The 12,341-nt window shown below is 43.8% G+C and overlaps 1 protein-coding gene across 50 annotated transcripts in view; it reads left to right on the top strand.

Moving 5' to 3' along the window:
- Positions 1–12,341, top strand: part of LOC126988204 (titin homolog) — a 169,935-nt gene that overhangs the window by 18,369 nt on the left and 139,225 nt on the right. The gene's annotated exons all lie outside the window — the stretch shown is intronic.

Genomic DNA, 12,341 nt, shown 5'->3' with positions numbered 1-12,341 from the left:
AGGAAAGGAAGAAGAGAGAGAGAGAGAGAGAGAGAGAGAGAGAGAAGGTAATAGGAGAAGGAAAGACGTAATGATTGAAATAAAGAGGAAGAGGAAGAGGAAGAAGAGAAAAAAGAGGAAAAAGAAGAAAAAAAGAGAGAGAAGAAAAATGGCGTGAAATTAATGTTGAAAAATGAGTTCAGAGAGAGAGAGAGAGAGAAATATACGGCTTTTTTTCGTCCTAACACCTGACGAACACCTGAACTTAGAATTTTATGAGACTAGACGATACCTGAACCCCGTGTGTGTGTGTGTGTGTGTGTGTGTGTGTGTGTGTGTGTGTGTCATGTACGTACACACACCTGCGGACAAAGTGACAGACATGTGTGTACTATATGTAAGTCATGTACACTTTTTTAAGGCCTCCGAGTGACTGACGGATAGACCCAGAGACCCAGTGTGTGTGTGTGTGTGTGTGTGTGTGTGTGTGTGTGTGTGTGTGTGTGTGAGTGATTGACGCTCCCTCGCCGTTCACTCACGAACCAGCAAAAAATACACACACACACACACACACACACACACACACACACACACACACACACACACACACACACACTTTCTCTCTCTCTCTCACGAAAAAAGTCTCCCAACCTTTTTTTTTCCCCCTCTTCTCTCCCTCTCCCTCGTATCATGTTCTCCACTTAATTTTTTTCCTTCCTTCCTTCCTTCCTTCCTCTTCTTCCTCCCTGCTTCAATCCTTCTACTCTTCTTCCTTCCTTCCCGTCTCTCTTTCGTTCAATCTTCCAACGTTCTTGCTTTCATTCTTGTTTTTCTTCCTTGCCTTAGTTCACTGCACACACACACACACACACACACACACACACACACACACACACGCTAACAAGTGGCAAATGAATGTTAAATCAAGCATAAGCAAGGACCAAGGTGCTCTCTCTCTCTCTCTCTCTCTCTCTCTCTCTCTCTCTCTCTCTCTCTCTCTCTCTCTCTCTCCTCCTCCCTCTCCTCACTGCCACGCCCTTCCGTCACGTCAGCAGGCAGTCAGCGCGGTGCCTCTGACGTCAGCAGTGTCGGTGGTGATTAGAATAAATAAATGTTTGTGGCGGTGGTGAGGAAGTGTTTGTGGTGGTGATGAACTGATGATGGTGGTGGTGGTGGTGGTGGTGTTTGTGGAAGCGAGAGTGGGGATGGGGGCTGTGGTGTTTGTGATGATGGTGGTGGTGGTGTTTGTGGAAGCGAGAGTGGGGATGGGGGCTGTGGTGTTTGTGGTGGTGGTGGTGATGGTGGTGGTGGTGTTTGTGGAAGCGAGAGTGGGGATGGGGGCTGTGGTGTTTGTGGTGGTGGTTGTGGTGGTGGTGGTGGTGTTTGTGGAAGCGAGAGTGGGGATGGGGGTGGTGGTGTTTGTGGAAGCGAGAGTGGGGATGGGGGCTGTGGTGTTTGTGATGATGGTGGTGGTGATGGTGGTGGTTGGAGGTTACTGTCGCAAAGCCTACATCTGAAACTCTTACCATCTGCCTTCCTCTTCTCGGGACTATTACACTGGGCAAATTTTCCGTGGATCTTCAAGCAAACCACGATTTCCGCTGGCGTGGTTCTCATATTTCCGTGGTTTTCTGACGTGTCCACGATCTTCCAAAGCTACGGTAGATTTCACCGAAGAACGACGGTATTACTCACCATCATCATCATCAGCAATAACAGGAAACAAATGAGAAACACGCCAGTGGAAATCGTGGCTTGACTGAAGATCCACGGAAAATTTGCCCAGTGTAAAAGCTCTCGAAATTGACCCCTCTTTCGGCCACCTCCTTGGATACTTTTTTAGGAGCAGCGAGAAGCGGGCTTTTTTTATTATTGTTTCCTTTTTTTGTGCCCTTGAGCTGTCTCCTTCGTTGTAAAAAAAAAAGAAGAGGAAAGCAGATGGTAAGGTAATTTCCGATGTGGGCTTTGCGGCTGTAACCCCCAACCACCATCACCACCACCACCACCACCACCACCATCATCATCACAAACACCTTCGTATTATTATTATTATTATCATCTTTCTTGTTCTTGTACTTTTTCTTTCCACTTTTGTATTTTTTTTTTTAATTCGGTGGGTCCTATTGCGCCGGTAGACTGTCTTGAGGAGGTTCTTGGACGGCCCCATCTCGTTAGTGGCGCAGGCGAATTTATTTATAGTGGCTGCCGTGATGTGTGAGTCTTGCCTGGCCCATGCTGCCCCCCGGTGTTCCTCTTGACCCAGGTCGCTGAAGTTAGGGTTGAGTGGAGGTCAGAGCAGGACATGGGTGATCTTCAGACACTCGGCGAGGGTTGGAAGTTGTCAAGGTTATGCGGTGGGATTCGAGCCTTGGTTCTCGGGATTACAGTGTCCGCACGCTAGCCACTCAGCCACCGCCGAGTTGTTGTTATAGCGGCTGTTTTTCCTCTTTGTCTTCTTCCCGTTATTATTAGTGTTATTATTGTTTTAAGTAGTAGTAGTAGTAGTAGTAGTAGTAGTAGTAGTAGTTGTTGTTGTTGTTGTGAAGGTTACTGTTAGGTTACTGTTATTGTTACTGTTATCATGATTTTTATTTATAGTAGTAGTAGTAGTAGTAGTAGCAGTAATAGTAGTAGTAGTAGTAGTAGTAGTAGTAGTAGTAGTATCGTACCAAAGTAGTTCTGTGTATCTAAAAATCTCTTAACTATCTCTGAATGAAAAGTAAACTGTGTCAAATCCAATAAAGCAACGATCGTAAATAAATAAAGCAAGAACAAGTCGGAAATATGACCCTGAGAGAGAGAGAGAGAGAGAGAGAGAGAGAGAGAGAGAGAGAGTATATTTTGCCTGAACTTCTTGGAATTGGGGGGAGAGAACAGAGAGGAGGAGAGAGAGAGAGAGAGAGAGAGAGAGAGAGAGAGAGAGTCTTGGCTCCTTCCGTCGTCCCTGCCCACGTGCAAGGGATAAAAGAAGAAAAAAAAAAAAAACCATTTGACGATTTTTAAGAGAAAGGAAAGAAAATAAACAAACCCCATTGAGGAGTGTTATCTCTCTCTCTCTCTCTCTCTCTCTCTCTCTCTCTCTCTCTCTCTCTCTCTCTCTCTCTCTCTCTTTCTTTGTCTCTCTCTCTCTTCCTTTCTTTCTTCTCTCTCTTTCTCTTTTCTCTTTCTTTCTTTTCTTTTTCTCTTCTTTCTTTTCTCTCTCTTCATTCTCTCTCTCTCTCTCTCTCTCTCTCTCTCTCTCTCTCTCTCTCTCTCTCTCTCTCCCCCCTTACGTCACTCCCGGGTTGGCTGACTGAATCTTATAAATAGACATTCGCTTGCAAGTTCACGGAGGCTTCGATCCCCTTCTGGTGTCTGTCAAAGCACTTAGGTTTTTGCCCCACTGCACGGAGGAGGATCGGACGCCAGGAAGGGATTGATTGTCTGTTGTTTACAAGGGCGGGAGTGTCTTGTCGTATCGGGAAGTGACTGTCTTTTGTTTTATTGCCAGGAAGTGACGTTGGATAACAAGGGAGTGGTTTTATTCGTCTATCTTTTGTTTTCTTGTTTCAATGTTATTTTCTTTAGTTTGGCGGGAACGGACAGTAGTGTTTTCTAATGAGGAAGTGACTGTCTTTTGTTTTATGGCTCGGAAGTGGCGTTAGATAAGAAGGGACTGTTTCTATTCGTCTATCTTTTGTTTTCTTGTTTCAATGTTATTTTCTTTAGTTTGGCGGGAACGGACAGTAGTGTTTTCTAATGAGGAAGTGACTGTCTTTTGTTTTATTTCTTGTTTCAATGTTATTTTCTTTCTAATGAGGAAGTGACTGTCTTTTGTTTTTTTTACAAGGAAGTGGCGTTAGATAAGAAGGGACTGTTTCTATTCGTCTATCTTTTGTTTTCTTGTTTCAATGTTATTTTCTTTAGTTTGGCGGGAACGGACAGTAGTGTTTTCTAATGAGGAAGTGACTGTCTTTTGTTTTATGGCTCGGAAGTGGCGTTAGATAAGAAGGAACTGTTTCTATTCGTCTATCTTTTGTTTTCTTGTTTCAGTGTTATTTTCCTTAGTTTGGCGGGAACGGACAGTAGTGTTTTCTTATGAGGAAGTGACTGTCATTTGTTTTTATTACAAGTGGCATTAGTTATGAAGGGACTGTTTCTATCCCTCTATCTATTGTTTTTTCTTGTTGTAATGTTATTTGCATTTGTTTAGTGTGAAGTGAGTTATTTTCTTATCTGGAAGTGACTGTCTTTTGTTTTTGTGGCTCGGAAGTGACGTTGGATAAGAAGGGACTGCTTTTATTTGCCTGTCTCTTGTTTTCCTTTTTGTGGTTTGTTTTCTTTTGTTTAATGTGAAGTGACAGCCTTGTTTTCTGATCACGACTTTTGTGTTATTGCTAAGAAGGGATGTATTTTAGGTAAAGGTATTTGATCGTTTTCTTACTAGGAAGCGTTTAGGTTTTGTCTATGTTAAGGTGCTTCGATCCTACTCTTGCCGGGAATAGATAATGTTTTGTTTACGTTAAGGTGTTCGATCCTATTTTTGCTCGGAGGTGATTAGCTGTTCTTTATAGGAAGGGTTTGGATCGTACATATGAGATCAGAAGGGAGTTTGTGATTCATTTGGGAGTATTTAGCGTGGAAAGGGATTAAAACAAACAAACAAACAAACACACACACATACTCTCTCTCTCTCTCTCTCTCTCTCTCTCAAAAGGCAGAAAACTGTATAATGAAAACAACCTTGATGAATTATTGCCAGATGGAACGTAATATTAGCGCGTGTGTGTGTGTGTGTGTGTGTGTGTGTGTGTGTGTGTGAGTCTTGTATCTCCCGAGTCTTGGTTATCTTTATAAAGCCATCCTGTCACCCTGTATTTAAACGGTGGAGTAGTAAGTCTTTTCTCTGACTGCCCTGTTCTAATATTCCTTCATCGGTGTCCGTCCGTTCTCGCCGTGTTGTGTGTGTGTGTGTGTGTGTGTGTGTGTGTGTTTTATCTCCCGAGTCTTGGTTATCTATATCCCTGAGCCATCCTGTCACCCTGTATTTAAACGGTGGAGTAGTGCAGTGCCAGACTCCGTTGGCACTCAGCACTCGGGAAACCTTGCTAAACCCACTACCGCTATACCACCACCACCACCACCACTACCACCACAGCGCCACACCACCACAGTTTCTACCACCTGCTGTTGTTGCCTTCCTCCTCTCCTCTCTTCCCTCCTCCTCCTCCTCCTCCGGTGTCTCCTTTCATACTCTTCCTCCTCCTCCTCCGATGTTTTCTCTCCTCCATCTTCCCTTCGCTTGTTTTCTTCCTTCTTCCTCTTTCATTTGTTTTGTTTTTTCATTCTTCTTTTTCGCTTTCTTACTTCCTGTTCTCTCTCGTACCTTCATCTTCCCTTTCCTTCCCTTCCCTTCCCTTCTCTTTTCCTTTCCTTCCTTCCCTTCCTTCCTCCTTTCCTTCCCTCCTTCCTTCCTTTCTCTTCTTTCCTTCCTTCCTTCCCTTCCTTCTCTTCTTTTCCCTTCCCTTCCCTTCCCTTCTCTTCTTTTCCTTCCTTCCTTCCTTCCTCCTTCCTTCCTCCTTCCTTTCTTCTCTTCTTCTCTCTCTCTCTCTCTCTCTCTCTCTCTCTCTCTCTCTCTCTCTCTCTCTCTCTCTCTCTCTCTCTCTCTCTCGTCCTTCCCATCTTCTTTTCGCTGTCCTTTTTCTTGTTTTTTCCTTATTTCCCATTTTCTATACGTTTATTTTCCTCTGTTTTTCTTTATATCTATCTTCTATATGTTATCTTAATCTCTAGTTCCTTATTTCCCATCTTCTTTTCGTTGTTTTTCTCTTGTTTTCCCTTATTTCCATCTTCTATAAGTTTACTTAACACTTTTTCTTCATTCTCATCTTCTGTATGTTATCTTTCACTGTTATCTTTTATCTCTATCTTCTATTAATCTCTAGTTCATTATTCCTATCTTCTATACATCGTCTTTCTTTTGTTTTTCTTTATTTCCATCTTCTATACGTTTATCTTTCTCAGTTCTTCCTTTTCTCCTTCTATATTACGTCATTTATCTCTTCCTCTTCATCCCTATCTTCTAAGCTCATTATCTTTCACTGCTATGGCTAATCTCTGTCTTCTGTTCTCTCTATCTTTATCTGTTATGTCTTATCTCTATCTTATGTATTCTATGTTTCTCTGTTCTTCTTCATCTCTATCTTCTTCACTGTATCTTTATGTGTCATGTCTTATCTCCTCTCTACTGTACTGTTCTCCTTCATCTCTATCCTCTATACTATCTTCATCCGTCATGCCTCATCTCTATCTTCTTCACTGTATATCTTTCTCTTTCACGCCTCATACACGTCTCATTATTCAACGTGTTTTCCATCGAGGTCTGTCACGCGTTATTTCTCCTCGTCATGAGCTAGCCTAGTAAGTTATCCATAGGCCTCTGTTACGCGTTATTTCTCCTCGTCATGAGTTAGCATAGTCAATTATCCATAGGCCTGTTACGCTTTATTTCTCCTTGTCATGAGTTAGCCTAGTCAGTTATCGTACTCATTGTGTTGTTTTCTGTCATTCGTTATTTCGTTGTTATTGCGTTGTGTTCGTTTCCCTTCTCCTCCTCCTTCGTTATGCGCCTCATCTCTTTATAATTATTCAACATATTCTCCATCAGCCTCTGTCACAAGTTATTTCTCCTACTTAATTCTTATGCTCATCATCAGTAACGTCTCCTTGTAAATTATCGTATTCACAGTGTTATTTTCTGTTATTAGTTATTTCATGGTTATATCGTTGTCATTTCGTTGTGTCCTTCGTTATGCGCCATCTCCACCGCGTTATCGCCTTCCGTCACGCCACATCGTTGACAAGGGGGAGGGAGCGTTGGCTGTGGCGTGGAGGGATACAAGGATGATTTACCGTGACGTGAACTCTAGAACCCGGAATATGAACTCTCTTATGTGTTTGGGGACCGCTGAACAGGCATCGTATAGTGTTTAGCGGGGAGGATGAACGAGGGGGTGCAGGGAGCGTTTGCGGTGGCGTGGAGGGATATAAGAATGCTTTACCGTGACGTGAACTCTAGAACCCGGAATATGAACTCTCTTATGTGTTTGGGGACCGCTGAACAGGCATCGTATAGTGTTCAGCGGGGAGGATGAGCGAGGGGATGCAGGGAGCGTTTGCGGTGGGGTGGAGGAATGAATACAAGGAAGATATACTGTGACACATGATGGAGTTTTCTACATACATTTTTTTACATGCTTCCAATAGCGCCGGTAGACTCTCTTGAGGGGCCCTTGGACGGTGGAGGAAAGAGCAAGCGAAGGAAAGGAGAGAAAAGAGGAGGAAAACAGTATACTAAGATGGAGGAAAAGATAGCGGTGCAGACGAATTTTTATTTATAGTAGAGCTGCCGTGATGTATGACTCCCCTTGGCCCATTATACCCCCCCTCCTCCTCCTCCTACCGGGTTCTCCTTTTGACCGAAGTCGCTGAAGTTAAGGTCGGTCGAAGATCCGGGCAGCATGTGGGTGATCTGCAGACACTCGGCGATGGTTGAAAATTGTCAATGTTGCGATGGGACGCGAACCTACGACCTTGGGATCACCTCGTCTGCACCCTGCCACCAACTCATCACAGACATGTACCTCCCGAAATTGACCTATATTTCGGATACTCCTCTGACTCTTTATAGGAGCAGTGAGTAGCGGGCTTTTCTTTCACATTTGTTACCTTTTAATGCCCTTGAGCTGACTCCTCTGTCGTAAAAAAAAAAAAAAATTACAGGTAAACACTTTGGGTCGTATTTTAAAACATTTCGTCGCCCAAGTTCACATATTTGACATGGCTTTCGTAGGAGCTGTAGACCTTTCCAGGGGTAGTGTTATGACCCTGGTGGTAGTTTGACCCTTCTTCTGTGCCATGAGCCTTAAAAAACACGCATGAAAAGCAGATTGATCCCCTCTTTGACCTTTAGAAATAGATGATGTGAGAAGCGATGGTGTCTTAAAATACAGCCCTTTGTATACTCATTCTCTAATTATAATATAGGGATGCCGGGGATACTGGTTCCTGTCTTGACGCAACTAGCTGGGATATTTCTTTAACCAGAACACATATAGATAAACAAAAGCAAGGACAGTCATGAATCTCTTTGGAAGTAAACTCTGAGCACTTGAAGAGATCAGGGAGATGAATCGGGGAAGGGAGGCTGGGAGGATGGATGGATGCTGTGTGTGTGTGTGTGTGTGTGTGTGTGTGTGTGTTCAGGTAGGTGGGCGTGGCGGGAGAGGAACTATATAGGTGGGCTTGTTTACATGGGAGAGTGAAGTGTGTGTGTGTGTGTGTGTGTGTGTGTGTGTCGGGGGCGAAGAGGGTGAAATACTACTTAGGATTGGATCAAAGATAGTGTGTGTGTGTGTGTGTGTGTGTGTGTGTGTGTGTGTGTGTTTCAGAGAGAGAGAGAGAGAGAGAGAGAGAGAGAGAGAGAGAGAGAGAGAGAGAGAGAGAGAGAGAGAGAGAGAGAGAGCATATGCGAATGAGTAAGAAAGTAAAAATTAAGGCATATTTTAAAGGAGGAAAAAGCAAGCGAGAGAAAGATAGAAAAGGAGAGAGGAGGAAAACTGAGAAGACTGAGGTGGAGGAGGAGGAAGAGGAGGAGGAGGAGGAAAAGGTCAGGAGGGAGATATGTCAGTGAGGATAAATGGAGAGATGGAGAGAACATAGAAAAAGAGGAAGGTAGGGAAGTGAGGAAAATGAGAAAGGGAAGAAGAGAAGATAGAGGAAGAGAGAGGAAGAAGAGGAAGATAGGGACGTGAGATAAATGAAAATGGGGAAAAAGGGATGGATAGGAATATATAGGAGAGAGAGAGAGAGAGAGAGAGAGAGAGAGAGAGAGAGAGAGAGAGAGAGAGAGAGAGAGAGAGGAATTATGTGTTTTAAATTGTAAAATAAGAGAAGAGAAGAGGCTGTGTGTGTTAGTGGATGGGTGGAGAAGAGCGGGGAAAGAGAAGAGGAGGAACACAAAGGAACACAAAGGAAGAACAAACAACAGCAGACCTGCTGGTCCTTACGAGGTTGTTTGTGACAAGCTACACTAACTATCTAATCAAAGGTGGAAGATGAAGGACAGCAAAGGCGAAGGCTCCTCCCCACCCCCCCATCCCTCCAGCCAAAGCTGGCAGGAAAGGAAAAAGAACCATGCAGCATGGAAAAACTGCATGGAATTTATGTAGGAAAGAGGAAAGAACTACCATTACTGCTACCACTAACCGGGCGATAAAAGCGGACAAGGACACCAGTATTCGAAAGAACTTAACGTTATTACGACAATGAGTAATATCTTAGTTGCTGGTTGGATTCAAAACACTTGTCTAATCTATTCTTGAAGGCCGTAACTGTTGTACTATCAACGACATCACAAGGTAGAGAGTTCCAAACATTAACAACTCGATTGATGAAGAAGTGTTTAGCTTCGTGCGACGAGAATCTTTTACCACTTATCTTCAAATTGTGATTTCTTCTTGTTCTATTTCATCGATCAATTGTAAAGTAATCTTCCGCATTAATATCACTGAATCCTTTGAACATTTTAAACACTTCTATTAGATCGCCTCGCATTCTTCGTTTTGATAGGCTGAATAAATTTACTTCTTTAAGCCTTTGTTCATATGACAAATTTCTCAACCTAGGAATCATCTTTGTTACTCTTCGTTGGACCCGTTCCAACTTTTCTATGTCTTTTCTGTAGTAGGGAGACCAAAACTGTACACAGTACTCTAGACGGGTCGAACCAACGAATTATACAGTTTTAATATTACTTTTCCGATTTATTATTAAAGACTCGTCCGATGAAGCCAACCAATTTATTTGCAGTTTTAACTACCTCTGAACAATGCTGACCGGGCTTTAAATCGCTTGATATAGTGATTCCAAGATCCTTTTCTTTACTTACTGCAGAAAGTTGTTGGCCATTCATTACGTACCGAACGCGATTGTTATTTTTTCCGATGTGCAACACTTTACATTTGTCAACGTTAAATTTCATTTGCCATTGATTGGCCCAACGTGCAAGTCGATCTATATCTGATTGTAAAGCTTCTTCGTCGAGTATCGCAGTTACTTTACTAGCAATTTTTGTGTCATCAGCAAATTTTGATACTTTGCAAGTGAGCCCATCATCGATATCATTAACATAAATTAAGAAGAGCATGGGGCCAAGCACTGATCCTTGAGGTACGCCGCTTTTGACATCGAGCCAGTTAGATGTAACACCGTTTAGAACTACTCTCTGTTTCCGCTCAGAGAGCCAGTCCGCAAGCCAATTGTGAATGTTACCCGAGATACCGTGCGCCAGTAGTTTGCTGAGCAATCGTTGGTGGGGACCTTATCAAATGCCTTTTGAAAATCCAGATATATGATATCTACTGATCTGCTTTCATCGAACACCTCAAAAATATAGTGAAAAAAATCAAGTAAGTTAGTCAAACACGAACGTTTACTACGGAAGCCATGTTGCGAATTATTTATTATATTATTTTCTTCGAAGAATTTCACCATATTGTCGCGAATGATAGTCTCCATTAACTTACAAACAATAGATGTCAGGCTAATTGGTCGATAGTTTCCAGGATGAGACTTGTCCCCCTTTTTGAAAATTGGTGTGACATTTGCAAGTTTCCAATCCGACGGAACTTTTCCAGCTGTTAAAGATTTATTGAATATGATGGAGAGCGGTTTACAAATTTGATGTTTGATTTCTTTTAAGACCCTAGGGGTAATTTTGTCTGGACCAGGAGCTTTGCTTACTTTAATCTTTTCAATTGTGCGAGAAGGAGGAGGAGGTATAAAAGGAACTGAGTAGATGGAGGAAGGGGAAGGGGGTAGTGTTAGTGTTAGTGGTGGTGGTAGTGGTGGTGGTGAAAGGAATGAATGTAGTGGGTGGTGGTGGAAGGAGGAGGAGGAGGAGGAGGAGGAGGAGGAGGCAACAGGTGGAGAGAGAGGAGGAGGAGAAGATGCAGGTGGGTTGGAAGGAAGAAGAAGAAGGGGGCGGAGGGAGAACGGACTGGCAGCTGGTGATGAAGGAAGATGAGGAGGAGGAGGAAGAAGAAGAGGAGGAGGAGTCACTAATTTTAAAGAGGGTCACGTGGTCTTCAAGGTCCCTCAATCAGTCTGGCGGGCGGGAGGCAGCGTGTGAAGGGGTGGATGATATGCATGAAAGACTCGATTTAAATGTCTTGGCGGCGGTAGAGACGGCGTGTTAGCGGGTGGCGAGATGACCGGGTGATGTATAGAGGAGAGGGAAGCAAAGGGTCTGCACGTGTTAGAAGGGACAGGGACAAGGATAATAATAATAATAATAATAATAGTAATAATAATAGTTTTTTTTCCCCCATCGGCATATATAAAGAACAGGACAAGTAAACGAATGAGAACAAAAACTGAGATACATATTCACTTAAAAAGATGACAGCACGGAAAACTTAAGCACAATCTACACGTACAGAAGACCCAGCCACTCCCGCTGCACCGACCCACATACATAGGCCGAGCTCTGTCTGACGGAGGTGATGATGGAGTTCCCAGATTGTTCCACTCTACTCCTCATACTGTGCGCGGCGTGGCGACGCAGGACAGGCAGACAGTTCATCCCGTGCCCGGTGAAGGCCAGGGATGAGCTAGTCCATCTAGGAAGCCGCAGAAGCCGCTTGAGGATGTCGTTCATGGAGGCCACAGCGACCACAGCGAGTTGCAGTAGAGTATTAGTGGCTCCTGAATAACTCCACCTTCACCTCCGTGCTGCAGAAGGAGAATTTCCTCTGCAGCGTGTTGCCGATGAGAAGGGGACTGCATATGAATGGGGACTGCACGTGTTAGGGAAAGAAAAGGGATAGGGACAAGGATGAGAGAGGAAAAGGAAGGAAGGGACGAGAGAGGGGCTGTATATGGGAGGGGAGTGCACGTGTTAGGGAAAGAAAAGGGATTGGGACAAGGATGAGAGAGGAAAAGGAAGGGGCGAGAGAGGGGCTGAAGGATGAGAGAGGAAAAGGAAGGAAGGGACGAGAGAGGGGCTGTATATGGGAGGGGAGTGCACGTGTTAGGGAAAGAAAAGGGATTGGGACAAGGATGAGAGAGGAAAAGGAAGGGGCGAGAGAGGGGCTGTATATGAGATGGAACTGCATGTATTAGAAGGGAAAGAAAAGGGATTGGTACAAGGAAGAGATGGGGCGAGAGAGGGGCTGTATATGAGATGGAACTGCATGTATTAGAAGGGAGAGAAAGGGGACTAGATATTACAAAAAAAGGGAATAGACGGAACATATACAACAAGGCGTGAAGGGGATTAGAAGGGTACAATGCATATATGAAAAGGGGAAGAGAAGGGGCTG

This window comes from Eriocheir sinensis, chromosome 68 (genome assembly GCF_024679095.1).
Source record: "Eriocheir sinensis breed Jianghai 21 chromosome 68, ASM2467909v1, whole genome shotgun sequence".
Taxonomy (NCBI): Eukaryota; Metazoa; Arthropoda; class Malacostraca; order Decapoda; family Varunidae; genus Eriocheir; species Eriocheir sinensis.
The sequence above is the reverse complement of the archived record's forward strand: the minus strand, read 5'-3'. Positions and strand labels throughout refer to the sequence as shown.